Source organism: Lissotriton vulgaris, unplaced genomic scaffold (genome assembly GCF_964263255.1).
Source record: "Lissotriton vulgaris unplaced genomic scaffold, aLisVul1.2 SCAFFOLD_3813, whole genome shotgun sequence".
In the NCBI taxonomy this organism is placed as follows: domain Eukaryota; kingdom Metazoa; phylum Chordata; class Amphibia; order Caudata; family Salamandridae; genus Lissotriton; species Lissotriton vulgaris.
This window is the reverse complement of record NW_028241046.1, coordinates 87,415-113,511: the sequence shown is the minus strand read 5'-3', so window position 1 is coordinate 113,511 and position 26,097 is coordinate 87,415. Positions and strand designations below refer to the sequence as shown.

The 26,097-nt window shown below is 51.8% G+C and overlaps 1 long non-coding RNA gene across 1 annotated transcript; it reads left to right on the top strand.

The window, feature by feature from the left end:
- The first annotated feature begins 660 nt into the window (after nucleotides 1-660).
- LOC147672124 (uncharacterized) lies at nucleotides 661-24,550 on the top strand. The gene is made up of 3 exons (XR_015303566.1): nucleotides 661-764; nucleotides 12,700-12,795; nucleotides 24,306-24,550. It is a non-coding gene; the product is annotated as an uncharacterized LOC147672124 (long non-coding RNA).
- Nucleotides 24,551-26,097: the final 1,547 nt, after the last annotated feature.

The following is a 26,097-nucleotide window of genomic DNA, read 5'->3' as shown; positions in this document are numbered from 1 at the left end:
GACTGGTAAAGTCTCCGGGTTCGTGAGATGCAGCGTGAAGTGCCGGGTTGAGGGGAAGAGCCTCTAGTGAAGCTGACTCTATGTTAGCGCGGAGCGCGGACAGTGGACAGAAAATCAAGAAAGGACTAACGTGAGGTGTCTATGGGCGCCATGTTGGAATGGGTGATAGAGCGCTAAAGTGAAGTGAAAAGGGAACCTATGGGAAGGGCTGGCTAGCTCTTCAAGGGGAGGAATAAAAAATATATAAAAAATATAATGTCAAGAGGGTGAAATGAAACATAATAAGGAACAGGTGAAATTACAAAGTAAACATTAGATGCCTGAACATCTCAGTAAACTCGCACAATTATAAATGTGTCCTTATATACCCAGCCGGGTATTTAGGACACATTTATAATTGTGCGAGTTTACTGAGATGTTCAGGCATCTAATGTTTACTTTGTAATTTCACCTGTTCCTTATTATGTTTCATTTCACCCTCTTGACATTATATTTTTTATATATTTTTTATTCTTCCCCTTGAAGAGCTAGCCAGCCCTTCCCATAGGTTCCCTTTTCACTTCACTTTAGCGCTCTATCACCCATTCCAACATGGCGCCCATAGACACCTCACGTTAGTCCTTTCTTGATTTTCTGTCCACTGTCCGCGCTCCGCGCTAACATAGAGTCAGCTTCACTAGAGGCTCTTCCCCTCAACCCGGCACTTCACGCTGCATCTCACGAACCCGGAGACTTTACCAGTCCCCCCACAGAATCCCGCTTTGGTAAGCGACGACAGCGTTTGGCAGTGAGCCTCAATCCTCATTTATACCCGCTCTTCGAGCGTTGTCCTAACCCTCGCCTTGTTTATTTTTTAATCCCTCCAGCATCGTATTTCAGCCCGACATACACGTGAGCAATCCTTAACCTGTTTTTCTTATTCTCTATTACCCGCCACCCACCCATAAACCCGGTGTCATCCTTCTGAGTGTGCCTACCATTCTTTCACAATTCCGCCCCTTTTTGGTCATATATTTTCACTTGTTGTGGTTACCTTTGCATCTTTTACGCACAGACTTCTGCTTGTTTACATTCACGTTGGGGAAATGTTAGTTTTTTACATTATGATGTGTTAATACCACAATGATACAAATGCAGATCGTTCTCATTTCTTACAGAGCTCCTTGAAAAAGGGTTATCGACCCGAAATGCATTGGAGCAACGTGGAGCAACGTTGATTTTGTGTAAAGCCTAATTAATTGGATGCAAATAATCCATTAATGAAAGATTTATGAAAACATGAGAAAATCAATTTAATTCAAATAAATTTTTGAAATTCATTGGAGTCTATATCCTTGAACCAGAGGGTGTGCCCAAATACTGGGATGTGCGCATTGATTTGTTCACACGTACTTATAGCTTATATTTTGGCGTAAACGGACGGTTACGCCACCAGTTGGAGCACCTTTAAAATACAAGCACTTTGAGAAAATTTAAAAACTTTCGCGGAACTACGCAGTGCATTGCCCACCTTGTCTTTTTGAATCAAATTGAGAAGGTACCAACAGGAATTGATGGCCTGCCTGAGCTTGTAATTCAAATTAGAATGTCTGGTTACACAGACTATTTTGTCCAGAGTTTTTTTATCTTTGGATTGAAACATTGACTCTCTATTGAAATATCTAGCTCGTTTGAAGGAGCCTTTGATCAATTTTTGCGGATAACCTCGATGTTTGAGTTTTTCTTTGAGGATATCCGCTTGGAAAAGGAAGTCCTTTATGTCGGAGCAATTCCTCCTAATGCGTAGAAATTAGCTGAACGGTATGCCATCCCTTTGGCAATGGAAGACGTCATACTGCAATGAGCTTGGAAAGTATTTTATCGTCCACATTGATCACGGACAGCGGTCAGTAGGAGTCCTATCTCAAGGGATCTTTATCTTGTGTCAGAATTGTGATAATGAGTGCCTCTTGAAGTGACTGGGTAGCACCTCACACTCCATGGATTCCTCATACATATCGATGAGGTGTGGGGCAAGTAATGTGGCATATTCCTTGTAAAATGCGTCTGATAAGCCAATAAGGCCAGGGGTTTTATCTCCTTGCAAGGACTGAATGGTTCTGACCACCTTCTCCTCTGTGAACGATTCATCCAGATATGCTTTGAGTCCCACCCCAGCCTCAGCAGTTGGATAGAGTCAAAGAACTACGCCAGCTTGGGATTTGCCGTCTCTTGTTGAGTACGATATAAGCTTGTTCTAAAACCTAGATTTTCTTTTTCTAGTTGCTTAAGGTTCTCCAGGAGCGAGCGGAGAACCCCAGCTGGTTTGGTGAAGCATTCTCGCTTTATGACAGTTTTGAACACCTCCCATAGGGTCGAGGTGAGTCAACTGTACCCTTGTTGAGTGCAAAGTACTCGGATATTGCCTGCCTGATGGTTCCCTGGAACACCTGATCACACAATGCTCTCTGCAGAAGCCTCCAGCTGAACTCAGGTAAATCCAGTGTGAACATCACTGGGGTGTGATTGGAAAGGGTGTGGGCATATGCATTGCCTCAGCGGCCCAGGCTCCTGCATCGTGGGAAGCTAGCCAGTTGTCAATCCTCGACCTGGAGGGTCCGGCAAAAGACACACAAGTAACGTATGTCACGTTTGGATGTCTGCACCGCCATACATCTAACAGATCCCCATTAGTTGTTATGGTCTGCAGTTGTGCTGCGGTCCTAAGGTGGAGGTGACAAGAGTCGCCGGATCTATTTTTTCTAGAATTGAGCACCACAGTACAGTCTCCTCCAGGATTGCGCCTGGTGGAGGGAGTCTGCAAGTCTCTATATCTATTCTCTACCTGCTAGCATCACATATCGTCCTAGTTTGTCGCATTTGGCTGTGTGAGTGCCCCAGTGTAATCCCTTCCTAAAGAGTATAATTGGAGTAGCATGTCTGCCCCTGCTCAGCGACCATTCTCGCCTTGCGCATATCATTCAAGCCACGGACATTCCAGGTAATACACTTCACTCTAGTCATGTCGTTCTACCTTGCAATTGCTCTTGCAGCTTTAAGTGCTTCCCTGCTGCCTTATGAGCCCCCCACAGTGTAATGAATGGGTTAGAGTCTGGTAGGGGAAAAGAAAAGAGAAGGAGAGAAGGGGCGACACTTTTAAAATTCAACAAAAACACCTCCCAAGGAACACGCCCCGCCCACTCTAGCCCCCAAAAAGCCTAACGATTATACCCAAATACCCCACAGAACCAGCATAGTTCCTCAACTACACAAACATTGGGAATCATCCCTGGGGGAGAGCTTTCTAGCAACCCGGGGCATCCCAGCCGGTGAGAGCTGGGTGGCAGGACAGACTGCACAGCAGCATGCCTCTAAGCAGACCAAGCGGCTTCAGCAAGCATCAACAGTTATTAAAATGTAAGGATACACGGGGAGAGTCACTGTCCTGTAGGGCAACTCCTGCTGCCCTGGAGGAGTCAATGTCTGCAGCTACTCAGAAATCAGCAGCACTATTTGTGGTTAATCATTGTCGCTGGTGCGGCCTCCCTCCTCCGAGTCATTTCCTGACCATGATGCCTTCTTGGCCGAGTGGAGGTCCTTCACGAACCTGGCTGCACTCTTCGGATCTGTGAAATACGTGGTCCTTCGAGCATGGAACCCCACAACATTTCCGGGTATAATAGGGAATATTTGACATCCATTTGCTGCAGGGTATATTTAACCGCTAGGAATTCTCTTCAGGCTGTTTGTACTGCTAGAGTGAAGTCTGGGTAGAAGGACACCGGTGTCCCCTTACACACGGCATTCTGCTGGTTCTTCGCTAACCTGAGCCCCACTTTTATCCTCCAGTGTGGAGGTGTGTTGTTCAACCTGTTGAATACTTTCCTCATGGTTCTTCACTTACTCTTTAAGGCACTGTCTGCGAGTGAGTTGATTTTATCACTGGCGGTGAGGGATTGTTCGTGGTCCCTAAACATTTCTCAAATGTCTCGTTCAGGGGTGTTCGCGCCTCCTGGTTCTGAGTCTTGCTGATTGTACTCCATAGCTGGGGGACCTTGTGGGGGCTTGCATTGTTCAAAGACCAGTTTTGATTGTCTGGTGTCAGCTTTTCCCATTATACTGGTTTGCTCCTGACTTCAGTGGGGTTGTGTTCCCGACTTTTCGGAGGCTTCTGGATTTGGGGTGGATTTGCAAGATAGTCACACAGGCGCTCCAAGCAGAAGAGCCATCCACAGGTCTGGTCTGCGTCCTCCTTGGCTCCTAGGTATACACGTGAGGCACATGCCCTGAGACCGCCGCTCTGTTCACTGCGACTCCCACCCCCTCTATGGAGGAATAGTCCCCAGCAGTTTCCTGACAGGGCAGCGAGTGAGCACTGCCTTGTTGCCTCTGGGGCCTGACCAATGTGTGTGCCGGAGGACCCGACCAGGCGACTCCCGCATTTGCCCTCTATGTGTAGCCGTCCCCATCACGCTGCATGCAGGAGATATAAGTTATGTTGGCTGTTTAGTGTCTATGATCCCGGCCCAGCGGCAGCCCCCCCCCCCCCGCCCCTCCCCCAGCACTCCTAACTTCCGCAGTGGTCCAAGACGGTTGTCGGGAAGTTCAGGGAGATCTTTCCAGTGTGGCGCCCGAATGGGCTGGACTGTTCCCATGAGGCACAGGGTCAGACTGATTTGCATATAGCCATGTCTGAACTGGGATGGCAGAGTGGGCTAAAGAACGGTGATGGATTAAACCCAGATCTTTTGACTGGGTGTGAGTGTTTGATTGATTCAGATGCTCCGTCCATCACCACCCCCTTTTGTACTGCTTTTGGCCGCCATAAGTGTGGCAGGATATGCTCAGACGTGAGTCCCTTGCTCACTTTGCCACTGGATTCAAGCAAGCCGGGCTGAAGACGGCTGGCATGCCAGAAACCAGTCCTCGGAAGCTTGTTTCCGGTCTAGGGAAGACATGGCTTGGCAGTTCGGGCTGGACTGTTCCCATGAGGCACAGGGTCAGACTGATTTGCATATAGCCATGTCTGAACTGGGGTGGCAGAGTGGGCTAAAGAACGGTGATGGATTAAACCCAGATCTTTTGACTGGGTGTGAGTGTTTGATTGATTCAGATGCTCCGTCCATCACCACCCCCTTTTGTACGGGCAGCATTCAATGGCAGCCCTGGGCACCCCGTGACTCAATGCAAGTCTCGGCAGGGCTGCAATTCCACAGCCCGAGGGCAGCTCTCCACTCCTCAGAAGAAAGTAAAGGGGGGGCCGCCATCCAGATCGTGCTCACTGTGAGAGTGAGGGCCTCCGGTGCCTTCCCTCTCGAAATGTACATTGGTCTTTCAGATCTCAGCGAGGCTGCAGCCCTGCTCCGCCGCCGCAGTCAGTCTCCAACTCCAGGCTGTTTCCCCTGAGCCACGGCTCAGCCTATGCTGCACCGGATCTGCGGGCTTCCCAACAGCAGCCCTTGCAGCACTCTTATCCTCTGCTGCAGTTGCATCGGATATTAAACAATTCGGGCGGGCCTCTCTTGCTGGACACTTGGTCTGTCCCCAACGGCGGCCACGGGTGCTCCTCTATGCCGCTCGCGGCTCAGCTCCAGTGGTGCTGCCAGGCGGCAACCCCAACACAGCTCGTCACGCCTTCAGCAAAGGGGGCTGCCCTCTAGGTTTAGTTCATAGCGAGTGCTGCACAACGGTTCCTTCCCTTGCAGGATGATGTAGTGGTTTCAGGTAGGGCCTAGCACGTGGCAATATGTGGTAGCAATAATGGACACAGACTCTTAGTGCAGGTCAGCCGGAAAGACCCTGAGCGGTCTTCCGCATCTTTATTTATACCCCGGCGCGAGCCCGCCCCGGGGTTGTGCGTGCGTGCGTGGGGGAAAGACACAATGTAGTGGAGAGCCCGAGTGGCTCTCTACATCCCTCCTTTGTTTTAGTTCTTTCAGCTCCCCGACACTCGGACCACAGTTCAAGGAGATGTCCATGCAAAGTCTCTGAGCCGTTGGCTGGGCATTGGATTGGGCCTCAGGCTGTAGCGGTGATTCCGGGTTCCTGATGGTTCGACAACCCCAGGCTGCCCTCGGATCGGCGCTCGCTTCTGATGCCCTTGGTTGACTCGGCTCGACGCCGAGGCCAGTTGACCTTGGCCTCGGTTGACTCTCTCCTCGTGGCGGTCCTGGCGGAGGACTCGGGGACCTGGGATAGTTTGCGTCTTCTAACACCAGCTCTTCCGCTTCCGTGTCTTCCGCCCGCTGACGGCCAGCGGCTGCTTCCGTTGCCTTCCTGAAGCAGGAGATGTTTCGTGTCACGGTCTGTCCGTTTCTCTTGGCAGTGAACATTGTCCCTTGAATCTTATCCACCCTCCATACTTCAGGTTCAAATGGCGTTCGAAACTTCCATCCAGGATGGCGATCCTTGATGACCACTGCATCCCCTTCTTTGATATCTGGTTCTTTGGCGCGGCGATGCAGGCTTGCTTTCGCGTTGGTGGCCTGCCTCCTTGCCTGAGTGGCATCAGCGTCTCTCTCTGCCGGCACCCACACACTCACTGTGGGTATGCCGTCTCTGGGGGCCCGCTTGAACAGCACGTGAGCTGGGGCGCACTTGGTCGTCGAGTGTGGGGTTTGTCGGTAGGCCCCTAGAAACTGGTCCAGGGCCATCTCCAGATCTTCACCATTGTCCACCGCAATCCGCAGGGCTCTGTTTATCGTCCGCATCAGCCTTTCCACTTCTCCGTTGGCTTGAGACCACAGCGGGGTGATCTTTCTATGTTTGATTCGGAGGGCTTCCAAGTATGACTGGAACTCTCTCCCTTGAAAGGGGGGTCCGTTGTCGGGCTTGATTTCCTCTGGGAGTCCCATCGTGGCGAACACACGGTTTAGTACCTTCTTAACGTGCGGGAATGCTGTGGATGCGATAACTTCCACGATTGGGAATTTCGAGAAGGAGTCTACCAGCACCAACATGTGCCTTCCGTCCGGGAAGCTGCCAAAGTCAATACTGAGTTGGGTCCAGGGAGCCCGAGGTGCATCTTCGGTGATTACAGGTGCTGGAACGGGTTCGCTCCCGGTGATCGTGCAGGACCGTATCATGGCTTCTACTTGGCTGTCCATCGCTGGAAACCACACCTTGCTCCGTAGGCGCGCTTTCGTTTTAGCCATGCCTTGGTGTCCCACGTGGGCTAGGCTTAGCGCTCGTTGTTGGAGGCTTTCTGGCATGACAAGGAGGTGCCCTCGCAGGATCACTCCCTCCTCTCCCACACTGAGTTTGCTGCGTATGTGCCATAGCTGCTGTCTAGCATGGCTGACGTCAGGGCGGAGGCTAGCAGCGCCATCGAGGAAGTGGGCCCATCGGTTTTCTTCGAGGGCTCGGCGGACTTTCATGAGGGTCTCATCTTCTGCAGTGGCGTCTCCAATCTCCTTGAGAGTCATGTTGTCTGGACACGCGGCCTGCGTGACCATGTGCACGATCTCTTCCACTTCTTCTCCGTCTTCGGTGGGCGGCTGTGGTGAGGTGACGTCCGGGTGCCGTGACAGGTAGTCAGCGGGGTTGTGAGCCCCGGGCCGGAACACAACCTTGAATCGGTAGCCCTGCAGCTGGACGGCCCACCGTTCGATCCGTGGGGGAGCCAACCTTGAGGTCCCAGCAAAGAGGGGTAGGAGAGGCTTGTGGTCCGTGACCACCGTGAATTCCTGTCCACAGAGGTAGAGATGGAAATGCTGGCATGCCCACTTGATGGCCAGGGCCTCCCTCTTTATCTGTGCGTACCTGGTCTCCGTGTCCGTCAGGGCCTTGCTGGCATAGGCGACTGGTCTCCATTCTTCCGGACCATACTCTTGCAGGAGAACGGCTCCTAGCCCCACGGGACTGGCGTCCACAATCAGTTCGGTCCTTCTCCTTGGCTGGAAGTAGGCCATAGTGGTGTTGTCCAGAAGACCGGCCTTGACGTTCTGGAATGCTTTGTTTGCGGCCGCGGTCCAGTCCCATTTCTGATCAGCTCTGGTGAGGGCCCTGAGGGGTTCCGCGATGGCAGCCAGGTTCGGAATGAACCGGCCGCAGTACGTGGCCATGCCCAAGAAACTGCGCACTTCAGTTGGGTTTCGAGGCGTGCTGGCCGCCTTGATCGCCTCCGCTTTCTTTGGGTCCACTTTGAGGCCTTCCCTGGTGAATGTATATCCGAAGAAGTCTACCGATTCTTGGTAGAAGGCGCATTTGGCTCGGTGCAAGGTCAGCCCGCTGTCAGCAAGCCTCTGCAGGGTCGCTCTCAGGTTGGTGTGATGTTCTTCGAGGGTCGAGGAGTACACAAGAATGTCATCGCTCAGGTTAATTACACCCGTTAGTCCTGACAGCACCTCGCGAATAGCGTTTTGAAAGACCTCGGCCGCCGATGATACGCCGAAGCTGAGCCGGGTGTAGCGACGCAGCCCTACGTGCGTCGAAAAGGTGGTGATGTATCTGCTGGCCGGCTCCAACTCCAGCTGGTGGTAACCTGAGTTGAGGTCCAGCTTCGAAAACCACTTCGCCCCGTTGAGGTCCGCTATGATATCATAAATGGTGGGGGTGATATGCCTCTCACGCTTGACAGCTGTGTTCGGAAGTCTCATGTCCACGCATAAGCGAATGCCCCCTGGCTGCTTTGGTTTGGGGGCGACGACCAATGGGGAGACCCACGGTGTCGGTCCCGACACTTTCTCGATTACCCCCAGATCTTCGAGCTTCCGCAGCTCCTCTTCTACTTGTGGCCGGAGATTGAAGGGCACCGGCCTGTGCCTGAGTGCGACGGGTCTGACTGTCGTGTCTATATGAAGTTTGAATCTCCGTCCCTTGAGTTTGCCTAAGCCTTTGAACAGCTCGGGGAAGTCCTTTAGCATGAAGTCCGCGTGTGCCTGGTGCACCTGGTTGGCAAAGAAAACCAGGCCGAGATCTTCCGCGGTGTGGCAGCTCAGGAGAGTGCCTTTCTTGCCCTCCGTGATATGGAACTTGGTCTCCGTAGAGTATTCTCCATTGACTACGGTGGTTTGGATTACCCCTCGAAGAGGTAGCGGTTCCGTCCCTCCATAGGTGTATATTTTTGCCATAGATGGTGCCAGTGTCGGTTTCGGGGACATCTTTTCATATTGATCTGAGTCCATGACGTTGACGGACGCTCCGGTATCAATCAGCGCGTTGACGCTCGTCCCATCAACGGTAATGGAGCACATGGGTGGCGGTCTTCTTTTCGTCGATGCTCGGCTGACATAAGAGACAACTTACACCTCGTCATCTTCGTCGTCCTCGTATCTGGGCCGTCTATCTTGTGCCTCGGTGTCAGGTGGCGGTCGCTCCTGATCAAGTGATAACTGTTGGATTCGCTGGGTCACCGCTCGGGCACGTGGGCCTGCTGATCTGAATTTACCCCCTCGGCAGACGGCGGCAAAATGATTTAGGCGACCGCATTTTAGGCACGTTTTGCCTTTTGCGCCGCACGTGGCGGTGGCAGGGTGATCCTCCCCGCAGTATCCGCAGCGGTTGCTCCGTGGCGGGCCTTGTCTTTGCCGTACTGGCGGGAATCGCCTGTGGATGGCGTCTACCCTCTCTTCTTTGATGGTCGGGGTTCGCGCCATTGTTGGAGCGATGACCGGGGTGCGCAGCGCCACCTCCATCTCTTCCGCTCTGGCATCGGACAGTTCATGTGAGCGGGCCAGGATGAGTATCTCATCTAGCGATATCCCTGGTTGCCTGAGGATTAGTTTTCTCAGTAACTTTGACTTGCATCCGACTATTATTTGATCCCGTATCTCTTCCCTGGGGTCGGCGAATGGGCACGTGCTCGCAAGCCGACGGAGTCGAGCATAGTACATGTCGACGGATTCAGACTCAGTTTGCCAGGCGCGCTTGAACTTGAACTTTTCAAAGTCATTGTTCAGCTGTGGGTCGAAATGGGCGTTGAGGGCCGCGACGGCGGCATCGTAGTCATGCTCAGGTCCGGTATTGGGAAGCGATTCGAACAGGTCGTAGATTTCCTGCCCCCCCTAGAGGATGAGAAGTGACCTCTTTACAGTCCCATCTGTTTCTCTGGTGCCCTTGAAGTACAGATTGAGGCGCCTGATCCACGCTCTCCATCGGAGCGCAGCTGTCGCCAGGTCTGAAGTCTCGCTGAAGGGCGGGATGGGCGCTGCGCCTGCATGCAGGTGGGCAGGAGGTAGAGGTGCAGGGGGTCCCGCTGGGGCTTGGGCGCCCCCTTGTGCTTGTGCCTGTGGGAGGACTGCGGGCACTACTGGTGGTGGCTGGACTGCCGGCGGTGGGGGCTGAACAGCCCCGTCTTGGGGGGCTCCTGTCGCGTTTTGGCTCATTGTGAGGCTCTGTGCGTGGTTTACAGGTGCTTTCCGGAAACAAAATGGCGCTGGGGCGCCACGTGATGGAGCGCTGTGAAGACGTGCCCCAGAGTGTGAGGGCCGAGATGCAGGCGGGGCGCCTAGGGCTGCAGGTGTAGGCAGGTTGGCTTTGCTTCGGCTCGTTTGTGGGCCTGCGGTGTTTTCCTTTCAGGTTTGCTTTGCCAAGGCTTGTTTGTGGGCCTGCAGTATTTTCTTAAATTGAATGGGTCTGTGTTAATTTTTTTTTTTTCACTTGTGTGCAGCCGATGACTGTGTACAGGTGGCAGTGCGCGCGTGGATGCGCTGTTCAGGGTGTCCAACTGCCGATTCTGATCTGCCTCTGCCAATGCTTGATGGAGACGTTTGAGTAGCGCGGGCAGGCTTAACGCTAGCAGGGCCGAGTGCGGGGCCTCGCGAGTACACGGGCAGAGGCGCCGCTCGCGTGCAGACTCCAGAAGGGGGGCGGGTCCGCTGAATGCCTTGGCCACGTGGTGCAGCAGCGGGGCCTCGTAGGAATCAGGCGCACCTCCCCTCCGCCGGCCGGCGAATTGAAGAAGCGCGGGGATCGCGCAGGCGGGGCCGAAGAACACTCACCCGCAGGACGACCGCGCTGTGCACCGGCAACACGAGTCCCGCCAGCTGAAGGCGCTCCCTCACGGGAGACACGTGGGCGGGTCTCGGGTGGAGGATGAGTCGGCACACCAGAGCGGGTGGGCACCGCAGCAGGAGACCGGCAACACCGCGAGCAGGCGGCGGCAGGCACATGTGGGGAGATAACCACTCTCGTCGCCAGTGTAGTGGTTTCAGGTAGGGCCTAGCACTTGGCAATATGTGGTAGCAATAATGGACACAGACTCTTAGTGCAGGTCAGCCGGAAAGACCCCGAGCGGTCTTCCGCATCTTTATTTATACCCCGGCGCGAGCCCGCCCCGGGGTTGTGCGTGCGTGCGTGGGGGAAAGACACAATGTAGTGGATAGCCCGAGTGGCTCTCTACAGATGAGTTACTGCTTTTCAAATCTCGGCGGGGCCGCATCACCGCACAGGAGTCACCTGGACTTCAAGTGGTGCCATTCAGGTCTTCAATGCCATCAGGTGTTCCCGGTTCAGTTACGAGCGTCAGTAGCAGCTGCAGGTGTTAGATTTTAGACAGATTTTCTATCCTGCCCGCAGAGCCTCACCATCTTGCTGCCGGGTTTACCAGCTCCCCCCTCCACCCCCCATGGTGTGAATTAATGTTTTATTTCATAAATGACGGATTTTATTGCATGAAAAGAAATCTTTTCTAAACCCATAATCTATTATTGTGATGTTATACCCATGAAATGTTTCCAAATTTTGTAGATAGGACTCAATTGATCTGAAGTATGTACTTTATCCAACGAGAGACCTGGGGGCCAGAAGGACAAATGTATTGGTCGCAAAAAACAGTTGCAAATTGCTGACCAAATTTTTGTGATAAGTCAATTATTTTGCAAACTGGCCTTTGTACTATTAGGTTGGTTTGTAAAAAAAATGATTCAGAGATGGTCGCAGAATGACCTGCCTAATGAATATTTATTAGGTAGGTAGCAAATTCCAACTTCCTCCTATTGGCTGCCACACATGGATGTTAGCTGGCAGGGAATAGCAGACCACCACCATACCTGTAAATGGATTTCAAGATGGATGTATTTTGAGTAGTTCAAGTTTCCCAAAGGAAGCACCGCTGTTTTAAAAAAAATATTATATTTTGCAAAAAGTAAGTAAGAGTTGGTACTGATAACTTGGATACAGCACGTATGCAAGTACATAGCTGCAATTATTGAAAGATACTATTCCTAGATGGCTGCCATACGCTTCCATTATGGCTTTTTTTTTATTTTATCAATTCAACATGGCTGACAGATATTTTGGAAGGGTAAGCGGCAAGTCGGTTGGGTCGATTAAGTCCACCAACAAAAAGGGTGTGCAGCACCTCCACATCTAAAAAAATAAAAGTAGGCAATGCAATGAAATTATTTGAAATATATACATCTGCTATTTTAAGTTATTCACATCCATAAATTGCTTCAGGTTGTTACGAAAACTGATGGACTGCCACTATAGGAAGTGCCTAAAGCCAGCTGAACCACAGTAGCGGATTCTTGAAAGGGGCTGTCCAAAAGCCCCTTGCTGTGTATGTTTGTGTTTGTTGTGTGTTGTGTGACAACACAAGCTCATGCCAGGCACCAAAATCTGTCTGTAGGTAAGACCAAAAAAACAAGGTGTTCATTGATTTTCCTTTAACTCACCATTTAACCTGATCCATTTCCGTCATTTTCCAGAGAGTAGAGATGCTTTGATATTTCCAAATTTTTAAAATGTCTAAAAGTAAAATAACTTATCCCTCACCAGACGAGTCAATGAAAATTAATCAGGAGGGACCATTGATGACACCTATAACAATAGAGAAGCAGAAGCCTGAACCACCACTGCTTTCCCAGGAAAAAGGTACTAGTAATTATTCCATGAACAGTTGTAAATATGCATTAATGTCATCAGTTGTTCCCCAGGCTCGGATCTATGTTATAGAATGCATAGGACATGGCCTTGCAAATGTTTTTTGTATGTTCCACAATAGGATTTTTAAGACTTGTAACTGTACAAGAATGCACCAGTTTCCTTTTTTCATCAATCTACATTTATGTACCATAAAGTTTTACTGAAGAAGGTGCTCTCCGCGAAGCCTCCAAAGTCCATGTGACCAATATCAGCCATGAGGGATGCCACCTGCACATGTACAATTACATTTCTTGTGGAGCCATTCCTTTAAATATAGTATTGTCTTTGCCGCCAAGTGTGCCACGTGTCTTAAGAGAGTTTTCAGCATGTGCTCAGTTTCTGAGGACTTCTGGAGATCCACCATTCACGAGCACCAGAAAAAGATCAAACAATATATTTCGTATACGAAAGGAAGGATGATGTAATCATGTTTACACCTGGACCTTCTAGAGAAGGAGAGGCCGCGCTTTAGATGAGATGCTGGGTAGTGGTTCCTGAGTGTGAGTTTGAGTGCTCAGGGATTTTCCAAAGGCAGTCTGCAGTTGAGAGAGTGAGAGAAAGAATCTTGCAAGCGAACTGCCCACAAGGCTTCTCTGAGTGGCAGTGTTCCTTCCACACTGGTATTGGGGTGGACGTGGCATGCAATGATCTACCTTTGGGACGAGTGTCTACAGGGAAGGGGCTCACCCTGAAAGGAATACCAGACCCCAGGAATACAAAGTCTGGACTGCCTGCGTGCTCACTTTGAGGCACGAGCGGTAGGATTCACTGAGGCTATCAACGGACCACAGAAGGCAATAAATATCATGCTAGCATTACCCAGGCACTGAGTTCTGTGTTAGGTTGTAAGAATGACAACATCCTGTGTGTCAGGGATGATAAGGCATCGGGTGGGATTCATTGGGTGGAACTTCTTTGAACATTACCCAATAGTCACATCAGTATTCTGCATGTTTGTTAGACAAGGACTCTTCCGCCTGATAAACTTTCCCTTCCTTCACAAGCTGAGAATATGGAAAAAATTGCTCCAAACTTTCATTGAGGTAAAGCATTGTTGCAGAGGATGGTAGTCAAGTTTTCAGCCCCAAAGAGGGGTGGAACTATTGTTCCTGGAAGTGCAAGCATTCATTGTGAATATTCAGGATGGGGAAGATACAGCTCCCTTACGCTTGTGATTTCTCATTTTCATAGTTCATATTTGAGCATTACTGTGAATGTCTTCAAAAATTCTGTAAATCCTTGGTTACCAGTGTTTACTACATTTTTGTCCATGCAAAAGTGGCCAGTGACTGTGTTTATCCCTTGGTTACAAAATGCATTTACAAATAACATTTTCATTTTACAACTAATGTTGTCTTAATTGCATGGCCTCTTTCAAAGCCTCTCTTGCGCCCATACCTCATCGGGGAGCCCCCATTGGCATGTCCTTTCTTCCAGTACCTCTTTCACAGTTTCTCTCTCACAGTGTCTCTCTTTCTCAGAGCCTCTGCCCTCTTCCTGTAGCTGATTCCACAGACACACTCGACTAGTTCCTAGACCTAGTCTGTCAGTTCGCAGTGTCCATCAGCTCCCTGCCACTGGTAACATCTCAGAGACCCACAAACACATTTTCCACAGATCAAGTGCCAACAGAGATTCAGGACTTGTCGCAGAGATGTCCTGTAGGCAGCCACGACTGACATGTGTGACTGCAGAATCTAGACAGCAGCTAATTAAAGACTCGAGGTGGGCTGGAAATTGCTTCACAACTGTCTTCATTCCAGGGGGCACTCATACTGTTTAGGCACAAGAGCATGCTAGTGTTTTAGGTTACAACCAAATACAATTAGTGCAGTCAGTGTTGTTTTCTCAATTGTTATCAGTTGAAATTGAAAACCAAATATTAGACCCATTGGCTGTTTTTGATCCCCTCACACAGGATATTCTGATTCAAAGACTGTCGAGTTGGCATGTATTAGACGTAGCCTAGAAATGCGGCTGGCCGCGCGACGCGAAGGGGAGATAACGCGAGACAGCGTCTTAGTGCCACATGCCGCACGAGTAGAACGTTAGCGCGCCGGCCCGGGTGCCGCCCCCTTTACGAATGGCCAATGAAGGGTGATTTGAGGTGCGGGAGGCGGACCCACGGGCCTTTATCTGGAACAGCGTGGCTTTGCTCGGTCTCTTTCTCACCGCGCTTCCTGACTGCTCTGCGCTGTTTGCGTCGGTGGACTCGTCGTCGATCACAGGTATGGGTTACTTCCAGGCCTCCCCCCGGCCTCGTCCCTGGGCATGACCAGGTTGACAGGGCCCAGTGGTCCGTCCACGGGGGGGGTTTGGAGTAGCTGGACCGACGTTTGGCGATCGGCGGGGTTAGGCCGAATCGACTAGTATCTGTAGGGCGGGCAGCGTAGGAAGATGGCGGCGGGCGGGGTGATTGCACCGGGATGGTTTCACGGGCATTGCGGGTTTCTGGCCCGTTGGAAGAAGTGTTGCTCCAAACTGGGGACGAGGCTACTTGAGTTACGGTGGCGGGAATTCAGTAACTCGGGCAGAGGCCGACCGCACTTTGGCGCCGGGAGAGTATAGACGGGGGAGGTCACGGATCAAGGGGCAACGGGGGCTAGGGTTCCGCAAGACACACGGATTACTACAAGAAAGTGATTTGTAGTCGTATCACGGCATAGCCTCCATGTTGTAAAATGAATTACTGTGAGATGGGCGCACGATAGTTAAATATTTATGCCTCCGTGCACGTTGGTAATTCAGTTACCGTACGTCAGCAAGACTCGTTTTCGAGCTCCTGCCGTTACCCCTTTGTTTCCCCACACGCGAATGGCAGGCATTTCCGCGGTCAGTCTGTAACGAGGCCCAGTCACGGCAGAGCCTCCATGTTCGTAATGAATTATCGGGATTCAAGCTAACAGTAGTTACATATTTATGCCCCCTACTGTACTTAACCGAGACTCGTTATCGAGCCCCTGCTGCTCTACCTCGTTTCTCAAAACACGCGAACGGCATGCACTTCCGCGTTCGGTCGGTAAAGTGGCCTAGTCTCGGCATAACCCCCATGTTCATAATGGATTATCGTGTTGCAGGCTTACAATGGTTGCATATTTAGGCCTTTGGTAAGGGGTGTGTGTGTGTGTGTTGGCGGGGCATCTGGGAATCTGCAGACTCATGGTCCTACGGCTTGCCACGAAGGGTGCGCACAGTTAAGTGGAGAATTTTAGTCTGAAGGAGCAATGGCCTGATCTAGCAATGAGCTCCATTCTTATCTGGGGAAGCCTTCGGTGGGGAGGCGTCATGTCCAGTGTGACTCGGGGCAATAACAGCTCGCTTAATCTCCCAGACGACCCCCGGCGCCGGGACACCTCTCCGGGGGCAGCGCTGCACAAATGCTAGTATTTCCGGCACCTCACTTCAGCGTTTCTAGGAGGGACGTCCCCTAAAGTGCAGTAGGAGCGTGATGGTTCGTAGTTGTATGATTGCGATCATTGAAAGCATGGATGGGGCAATGTGTGTGTACTGAATTGGATATAGAGGAAGGCCAATCTACAACGAGTAAGCCAGACCTAAAGAATACCAGACCTATTTTCATTGTGAATGCGTATTCCTTATCCACCCGTGTGTTTTGCTTTAAGTCGAAGGGGTCCTTTTAACTTAGCGCATTTGCTCCTGCAGTTGGAAATTACTCTGTGAATCGGGCAATACAATCCTGTCATCAAAGTAACCTCACTTCAGAGTTTCTAGGAGGGACGTCCCCTAAAGTGCAGTAGGAGCGTGATGGTTGGTAGTTGTATGATTGCGATCATTGAAAGAATGGCTGGGGCAATGTGTGTGTACTGAAATGGATATAGAGGAAGGCCAATCTACAACGAGTAAGCCAGACCTAAAGAATACCAGACCTATTTTCATTGTGAATGCGTATTCCTTATCCACCCGGGTGTTTTGCTTTAAGTCGAAGGGGTCCTTTAACTTAGCGCATTTGCTCCTGCATTTGGAAATTATTCTGTGAATCGGGCAATACATTCCTGTCATCAAAGTAGAGTAAAATTCAATTTTAATTGCCTAAGAATGACCATGCCTGCTAGGTCGGCCAACAGACCGACGTCTGCTCGACTAAAACGGATTATAGGGAAACAGGCTCGCAATAGTTAAATAGTTATGCCTTCGTGCAGGTTTGTATTTAAGAAGTAACAACGAGGTCTACCGGAGCACTTGTAGTTTCAAACGATTCGTGGTCAGTATCTCCATGGGGGTGAGAAGCGCCTTGAAAATGTCCGCACGGCGTGTGCGATGGTCCGGAGGTAGATCGCTGAATCAGGCACTCGGGTTGAGCTCTCCACTCGCGCTGCGCCCCGCCCGAGATAGGGATCCGATGTAGTCACTATCCAATATGGCGGAACTAGACGTCTGCTCTCGTCCCGCACTGGCAGCCTTAGAACACCCCTGCTGTGGGGTTTTTGGCCTCTGGTATAAGGTACTAAGGTCTTTGAGTCCGTTGAACCTAGAGCTAAAGCAGTGATGCTAAAGCTCACACCCAGCTGTGGTATAGTGTGACCGAAGTGAGGTGAATTAACAGGTGTAACAGGGCACAATAGTTACACGCTGGGTTTTCGTTAAGAGCATTGCTTACGGGTATTGTAGGTTGGAAGTCCAGTTCTGCTGCTTAGGCACAGGAGTGGAAGAATAACGGGCCGCTCGCATGCTTTCCTCCGCGGGCTCTGATGAGTTTCAAGGTTGAATGTGTGGCTTCAAGAACATGCAAAAAAAAAAAAAAAAAAAAAAAGTTGGCCAGGTTGTAACAACATATTGTTCTTTCAGACGCCACGTGGACCACGGTACGAGCGCGCGGGCAGGGATCGGCAGCGGCTACTTCACAAGACTTGCAGGTAAAACAGGGTTGCGTACGTCAATTACGAGCGGGGTGTAGGGCAAACCACGGTTCTCTCTACGGGTGTGGACAAGGATTCGTGTGCAGTCGGATAATACAATTTATTTTACAGATAGGTCCAGAATCGCGAGCAGCGACCAGTTGCGGCCGTCTAAAGAGCGACAGGTAATATTGGTGTTACATACGTCGTAGTACGGGCCAGCGGGTGACGCGGGTTTCCTTGCAGGTTTGCGGGCAGGAAGTTTTTACAGGTTAAGTAACACGTGTTGTTTTACAGGTCGCGTCTTGCGTGTTCGGATCTCGGAAGGGTGTGACAGCGGACGATTTTAAAGAGCAGCAGGTAACACTCGCTTCGATTACATGGCACCGTGGTAGAGTCCCGAGTGGCGTCATTTTAACTTGAAATAGAAAGTGGGAAAGTACCTGCGGGAGGGTAACAGAGGGTCCAATGGGCGCTTGCATTGAATTGATTTGGGCAGGTGTAGTGCATTGACGTTTACTTTCTCACTCGTAGGGACTCCGAGGGTAGGAGCATTCGCAATGAGCTCCCGCGGGGATGCGTTGCCACAGGATGGGCTGTGGGCGGAATTCCTGGCTGTCGCACAGTCGAAAGGGCCAGCCTGGGCTCAAGGCTTTATTGAAGCACGCCGGCTGGAAGAGGCGGGCAGACCTGGGACACGCGATGACTCACAGGGCACTTCAGGAGAGGGGACGCGTCGGTCCACCCGCAAGAGGAAGGGCACCCGGAAGGAATTCCCAGCCACACCACCACGCAGGAATGAGGCAGTGACACCAACCCTTCCCGTCGAGGTGCCGGCCAACACAGCGGTAGTACCCACAGTAGTACCGGTGGCGTAGATAACTGACTTGGCCCAAATGGGTAAGACAATGGACGACATGTTGGGTTTGATGGCTATGTTTCAGAAACGTTTAGACTCCATGGCGGCTGCACAAGAGAAGTTGGTCCCATTGTTTGGGGCAGCAGCTTCTGATCCAGTGAGTCAGGTATGGGCTCAATCAGGGCCGCCATCGATAGCAGGGCCAGCACCGATGCCCGGTCCAGCAACGTTGATACCTGCCAACTTGGGTGCCAACTCTCAGGCGGCACAGAGTGTCTCTCTGGCCAGTCAACTAGGTGCTGTCAACAATGTTTCACAAGCTGTGTCTACAACTCTCACGGTCACACCGCAGATTGTGAATGCCATCAATTCCCAGAGTGTATCGGCAGTCGCTCAGCAGATTAGTGCTCCTGCGGTTCAGCAGAGCATGACCCACGGGTTTCCCCTGACTGTAGCTCCGCAGATTGTTAATGCCCTTAACTCACAGAGTGTGTCAGCAGTCGGTCACCCAGGTGTGGCCCCCATTGTCCCACAGAGCGGACCTCACATTACACCCGTGGGTACCCCCCCGGTCGTGCCCCAGCCTGGCGCCACCTCGGGTGCACAAGCTGCAGGCAGGGCACCGGCCTCGGAAGGTGCATCAGGCTCAGGGTTGAACACAGGTGGGTCAGTGATCAGGACTGCTGCGGTTCCTGCGGGGGGGGGTCAGCCAACGGGCGCAGGGAAACCAGGTTTTAAATCAAAAGGTGGCTGTTCATTGGCCAGGCAAGTACTGCAAGCTGCAAAGGAGGGTATATGGAGAAGGGAGTATATAGACATCCTGACCTTACTTATGCACGACAATGCGGGGGCTGACATGAGGAGGATGGGAAAGAAGGAGGACGACAAGGTTAGGTTTCAGCGGTGGCCCGAGAAGACCATTGAGAATTGGACTGAGGCTTTCAACATTCTGGCAGCTATAATTGTGCAGAAGGACCCAGATCAGAGCGAGGCCTTGATGGAGTATGCCAATTCCATCCAGCAAGGGGCAAGAGAGTCTGGGGGGATGGGCTGGTTTTCATACGATCAGGAGTTCAGAAAGACCATGGCCAGTTGCCCAGAAATAGGGTGGGATCACACTGACATCCAGCTTTGGTTTAAGCACATGTGCAGGACGGGGAATGGCAAAAGGGACACTTCGCACAGGTCACAGAGCGAGGGTTATGAAGCCAAGAGGTGGGAACAGGATCGGAAGTGGGAGCAGTACCCGAGGCGGTCCTTCCAGCAGCCCTTTCGGGGAGGACGGGGGAGGGGCTTCGGTGCAGGACCAAGGCGCTTCAACTCAGGGACCTGTAGGCTTTTTAACAATGGGGCGTGCACATGGGGGAGGGCGTGCAAGTTTGCCCACAAGTGCAGTTAGTGTGGTTCACAACACGCAGCAATCTCTTGCACTAATGTCCAGAACCCACCCACCACTTCAACACAGGGATCAGAAGGTGCCAGACAATGAGATGATCAAAGGGCAGACAGGACGGGTAGAGCATGGCGACGAGGCAAGTGAACATGATATTGGATTCCCCCAGCTGGGTGGTGGGATGGTGCATTCCAAGGGTCCTTCCCCTTTAGTGCTGCAAAGCATCCTGCCATTGCTCAGGGTATACCCGCTCAGGAGGGAGTGTGAGCTATTGATTGAAGGTTTTGTGGATGGTTTCAAGATTCCGTACAAGGGGCCCCTGGGCCACAGGGATGCCCTGAATTTGAAATCAGCTAGGGAGTTACCTCAAGTGGTCAGCGAGAAAATAAAGAAAGCGGTTGACTTGGGGAGGGTGGCAGGGCCATATCCTTCTCCCCCGCTTCCGAATTTCTTCGTTTCCCCGCTAGGCGTGGTCCCAAAAAAAAAGCAGCAGGGTTCCTACAGACTAATCCATCACCTGTCATACCCAGAGGGCAATTCGGTCAACCACTGGTTGGAGGAGGGGGCGTGTTCGGTCTCTTACTGCTCCCTAGACATGGCCATCGATCTGATCAGGAGAACAGGCAGGGGTGCGTGGTTGACGAAAGCGGACATCGAGGCAGCGTTCCGCCTCCTGCCGGTTCACCCTGACAGTCAGCACTTGCTGGGATTCAGGTGGGAGGGGGCATTCTTTTTTGACCGCTGCATGCCTATGGGCTGCGCAGTTTCGTGCACCTTTTGTGAGGCTTTCAGCTCTTTCCTGCAGTGGGCCCTCATGTACAGGCATGGCATCTCACAAGTCACCCATTATCTGGACGACTTCCTCTTTTTTGGCAGGGACGGTTCTCAGGAGTGCGCAGAAGCCTTGCGGGCCTTTGAGGTCTTGTCGGACCATCTGGGGGTTCCCCTGGCACCAGGGAAGACGGAAGGTCCCGCGCAGTGGCTGACATTCCTGGGTATTGAGCTAGATACGGTCAAAGGGCAATCCAGACTCCCGGCGGAGAAGGTGCGTGAATTGAGACAAGTGATTAGCGCAATGTTGGGAAAGGGCAGCGCAACCCTGGAGCTAGTGCAGAGCTTGTTAGGCAAGCTGAACTTCGCCGCAAGAGTCATACCAGCTGGCAAAGTGTTCTCCCGCAGGTTGGCTAAGGCTACGGCGGGGATGGTGAAGAAGCATCACCTGGTGCGTCTGGGACCGGGTTTGAAAGCAGACCAGAGTATGTGGGATGAGTTCCTACAAAATTTCAATGGTACAGTGATATGGAGGGCCCCCTGGGAGAGCAGCCAAGGCATGTGTTTATTTTCTGATGCATCCGGGAGAGTAGGTTTCGGGGTAATATTTAGAGAGAAGTGGTGTGCCATGAAATGGCCTGATGCGTGGCGCAAAAAAGGGGTGACGGCTAACATCACAGTCCTGGAACTGTTCCCCATCGTAGTGGCACTGCACCTATGGCCTGAGGGGCTGGGCAACAAAAAGGTGGTGTTCTGGTCTGACAAACTTGCTGTGGTCCAGGCGATTAACGGCCTGAGCGCAAGCTGCCCGTTAGTTCTTAGTCTGCTGAGAGAGCTAGCAAGGGCGGGTTTACGTCATAACATTGAGTTCAGGGCTAGGCATGTAGAGGGTGTCAAGAATGTGGCAGCTGACGCTCTCTCTCGCTTTCAGCTGTCGCGATTCCGGGAGGCATGGCCGCAGGCAGGGGAGGAGATGACACCGTTCCCGGCAGCACTTTGGCGACTCCTTCGGTGGGGGAGCGATTGAAAAGGTTGGGACAACGTTCCCTGGCACAGTCGACCAGGAGAAGATATGCGTCTCAGCTGGACACTTTTCGAGCAGTGACAAAGTCCCTTGGTGCAGCAACTTTAAGCTTGAAGGAGCAAGTGGAGGGTTTTGTTGTTTGGGCAAATGAATCAGGCAAGTCCCATTCTTGGGTGTGCAGCCACCTGGCTGCTCTCAAGCACGAAACCAGGCTGAATGGCGAGGACGACCCAACGGGGGCGTTCAGGATTAGGGCAGCACTGAAAGGGTGGGCACGGGATGAGGTCAGGAGCCCTGATAAGAGAGCTGGAATAGAGTTCCCCGCCCTGAAGTGCATGGTGGACACAGTGCCTGCTGTGGCTAATTCGGCATTCGAGGCTCAACTCTTTGCAACAGCCTTCTGCCTGGCCTTCTTCGGAGCATTTCGGACCAGCGAGTTGGTGGTAAGGTCCAGAACGGATAGGTCTGGGAGAGCACTGGACATGTTAGACGTGTGCGCCAAGGATTCACTGGTTCTATGGCTGCGCAAATCTAAAACTGATCAGGCCCGGAAGGGAGTGGCCATAACATTGCATGCGTTCGAGGACTCCAGATACTGCCCGGTAACTTTGGTAAGGGAATACCTGAAAATCAGACCCCTGCTGGCAGGCCCCTTCTTGATCCACGAGGACGGCATGGCATTGACGAAATTTCAATTTGAGCGGGTAATGGAGAGGGTGTTGGCAAAGGCGGGCCTGTCGTTTACTGGGGAAGGCAAGAAATTTTCCAGTCATTCTTTTAGAATAGGGGCAGCCACTGCAGCTTATAGGGCGGGGTTGGGCGAAGAAGGGGTCAAAAGAGTGGGGAGATGGTCGTCCTCCTGTTATCTGAGATATGTCCGCCCGTGAATATAATATGGCACAATGGAGATGAGCTATTTGCGTGTTTATGTAACGCCACATTGGTATGGCTATTTACCGTTTAATTTTCGTTTGCTGTGCAGGGTGTTCTGAATAAAGGGGATGAGCCATTTGCGTGTTCTATGCAATGCCAATTCAGGATCGCTTTTACCGTGTTGAATTTTAGTTTGAATTTTCGTTTGCTGTGCAGTGTGTTTTGAATAAAACAATAATGCCAACGGTGTCTTTTCTTGCAGTTGACTGTTGCGTGTGGGTGATGGGCCATTCGTATGTTACCAGACTCGAACAGTGGGCGTCATTCAGGAAGTGGGAGTTGGCCTTTGCAAGGACACGAATAGTATGGATGGGCTCCCCGGGAATGAGATGGGGTCAGCTGAGGCGCAGACTGGACCAATGTGTGGCAGCTCGGGGTGGGCCTCCCAACGTCCTCGTGATACACCTGGGTGGGAATGATCTGGTGACAATGGGGAGGCGAGCATTAGTGGATGCCATGCAGCGGGATGTCACCATGATAACCAACGAACTGGGGGTTACTGAATTGGTATGGTCAGAGATTGTCCCCCGCAGGACCTGGAGGGGAGCGCGGTCACCCCTTGCCATCGAGCAAGGCAGGAGGAGGGTGAACAGGGCCATGCAAAAATTCATGGAGAAGAGGGGCCTGGGGTTTATTAGGCACGCGCTGATACAGGACAGAACAGTGGGCTACTATGAAAGAGATGGGGTTCACTTGTATGGGATTGGGATGGATGTTTTCCTCCGTGACTTACAGGAAGCTCTGGCAGCAGCAGGGTGCCTATGATCTGAGGGTGCTAGGTATAAAGGTGGCTAGGCGGTGGGGGGGCTCTGTCATCGACGGGGGCCTCCTCCAGAGCTGTGGCGGAGTACAGGGCGATCTGGAAGCAGACGGACAGTAAGGGTACCTCTGCGGCAGAAGGAGACAGTCAATACCTCTGCCTGGCACGGTAGGGGTGCCTGAGCCAAGAACCTGGAGCCGAGGGGGTTCCAGGAAACAGCGTTGGCGCCCCGTTAGTCCTTCGGGCGGACGGGGGGCCTGAACCGACCGGGGGTGTGCCTCATCGCTCCGCCCTGACAGGGGGGGGCGGGAGTAAAACGAACTAAAGTATTAACGTATTGCACCGTCAAGAGCATCGACTTACCGTGCAAGATGGCTAATTAGGCATGCGGGTCAGCGAGGGGCTGCCGCATTGGATCGCCTGTAAGATGACCCACCTTAGCTGCTACTTGTTATGCAAAGTAAACCTGCACCACCGTTTTCCACAATTATGTCTCAGGAGTCTCCTTGGTATGAAAGTGCATGGGGCGCAAGGTGGAGCGAGCGCTGGCGGTGTGGGCACTATGCCGCTGGCCGCGCGACGCGAAGGGGAGATAACGCGAGACAGCGTCTTAGTGCCACATGCCGCGCGAGTAGAACGTTAGCGCGCCGGCCCGGGTGCCGCCCCCTTTATGAATGGCCAATGAAGGGTGATTTGAGGTGCGGGAGGCGGACCCACGGGCCTTTATCTGGAACAGCGTGGCTTTGCTCGGTCTCTTTCTCGCCGCGCTTCCTGACTGCTCTGCGCTGTTCCCACCCTGGCCCTGACCCAGCAGCAGAGCAGCAGGCGGGTGTGAACAACTAATGGTCTGTTTTGTGTTGCAGGCGGAGTCACAGGGCGATCTGGAAGCAGATGGACAGTAAGGGTACCTCTGCGGCAGAAGGAGACAGTCAATACCTCTGCCTGGCACGGTAGGGGTGCCTGAGCCAAGAACCTGGAGCCGAGGGGGTTCCAGGAAACAGCGTCGGCGCCCCGTTAGTCCTTCGGGCGGTCGGGGGGCCTGAACCGACCGGGGGTGTGCCTCATCGCTCCGCCCTGACAGGGGGGGGCGGGAGTAAAACGAACTAAAGTATTAACGTATTGCACCGTCAAGAGCATCGACTTACCGTGCAAGATGGCTAATTAGGCATGCGGGTCAGCGAGGGGCTGCCGCATTGGATCGCCTGTTAGATGACCCACCTTAGCTGCTACTTGTTATGCAAAATAAACCTGCACCACCGTTTTCCACAATTATGTCTCAGGAGTCTCCTTGGTATGAAAGTGCATGGGGCGCAAGGTGGAGCGAGCGCTGGCGGTGTGGGCACTATGGTTACAGTCTTTTCTGAGTCGTAGGCGAGCAAGGTCTTTCCTCTCACTGAAAAGGTTACTGTCGGAGTGACACTGATTTGCTCCTATCACCAAAAGTTTTTAACATTTCTGTAAAAAGTTTCACATGGCGTGCCAATAGGCTCGAAAATGAAATTTCACCAGTGTGATGAGGACATCCAAGGAAATTATTGTGGAATAGGTATTTGGGCCAATACAAGAATGTGTGGACTCAAATCATCTAAATGTAAATGTAGACAAGATGTAGTTTCCTGGTCATTAGCTCAAACTACCTCAGGGGACCGGGAAAGTGATCTACCTGACTTTCACTGAGGAACAATCACAATAAGGTAAACCTCTGGTAGTCATATTTGGTTTTAAGATGGCCACGGCTTGTCTAAGAAAGAAAGTGATCTGTTCTGGTAAAAATTTAAAATCATGAACAAATACTTGTTTGTGCATATCTCGACCACTAAAGTGTCTTTTATGTGGGTTCTTCTGAATAGAACAAGATTAAAATGCGAACCTGCTAGCTCTAAAAAATATGGTAACAAGGACAGCCAAGGACATACATCCAAGCAGTTGTGTCTTCCATGCCCACGAGGTATATGTGTGTATGCATGTTGTGTAATGTGCTGCATGCGTGAAGTAGTGTGGCTCACTGGTTAGAGGCGGCAGACCCGAGAGCAGAGGACGGCCCGGGACCAGGGTTCAATTCCTGGCGCGGCAGGTTTCTGGACCAGGGTCAGCGGACTCGATAATTCTCTCGCCTCGGTGCCCACTCTGATCAGCGATCACACTCGGCAACTCTGGGCATTAGCTTGCCTCATCTTCACTAACGGCCCCACCAGACCGCCGGGGATGCCTGGTCTCACCCTGGAGATACCCATTAAGGGACCATCTCTCAGGGAAGCCAGGAAGGGTTTCGCAGCGGTCGAAGCGCCTTGGGACCCTCCGGGTAAGTAGTGCGCTATATAAATGCCTATACATTACATTACATTACATGTGTTTGTATTAGGTTTTAGTAGTGCGATTTGTATTAGTGCAGTTGTTTGTTTATATAATATATTAAAATATAGTCCAATGGACATTAGGGCACTTTACAAATAAGCTGATACAATTTTTTTTTTACATTTGCATACATGGTACATGGATAAACAATGTCTAGGGAGAACTTAAAGACTGACATTAAATGCTACAGCATTAGGAAGGGTGGTGTTGAGAGCATCTCTTCCTAATAGCAAATTGGAATAATATGTACGAATGTTTTGCAACCGCAATGCGGTCGCAGAACACTCACAATTTACTGCC